Source organism: Oncorhynchus nerka, linkage group LG6 (genome assembly GCF_034236695.1).
Source record: "Oncorhynchus nerka isolate Pitt River linkage group LG6, Oner_Uvic_2.0, whole genome shotgun sequence".
Lineage (NCBI taxonomy): Eukaryota > Metazoa > Chordata > Actinopteri > Salmoniformes > Salmonidae > Oncorhynchus > Oncorhynchus nerka.
In genome coordinates this window covers 60,082,519-60,083,113 of record NC_088401.1, presented here as the reverse complement: position 1 = coordinate 60,083,113, position 595 = coordinate 60,082,519, and positions in this window count along the sequence as shown.

Sequence of the window (595 nt, the reverse complement as noted above, 5' to 3'; positions counted from 1 at the left end):
CAATGCATCCTGGGAAATGTAGTTTGTCGCCTTGTCCTCTGTTGGTTCCACGTGTTTATTTTCAAAATAACAAAACCCCGATTTTTTCTTTTATTAGGGGGAAATTACAAAGAATGGATTCAGATTGAGTGAGTAGAGTGTGATATTACAGGAATATCATACAAACTAATAATTTAGGAATCATTTAAATCTGTTGACTATAACAGATGAGCCATCTACAAATGAACTACAAATACTGTTCCACTCATTAACCAACTGGGCTAGAACCAGGATAAGAGGTGCCACCATTCCAGGAAGATAGCTTCATCCTGGCTGAAGAGGAAGAATACCTTGTAGCAGTTCCCAACCTCGTTGTCTCCACTGACCTGGATAAAGCTCTCTGACTAAATTGCAGCAGGAATATTTCAAGTATGGTCATAAAGCCAGATAGGCGACTGACACATCTTGTGAATACTGACAGTGTACCTTTCTTGTGTAGGGCCCACACATCTGACAGTTCCAATTCTCCTTTGGGATGAGTTTGACACCTAATCAGAGCCTTAGAAGAACGTTAGTAATCAAAATGCAACCCAGAAATAGTGAGGAGTCTGAAAAT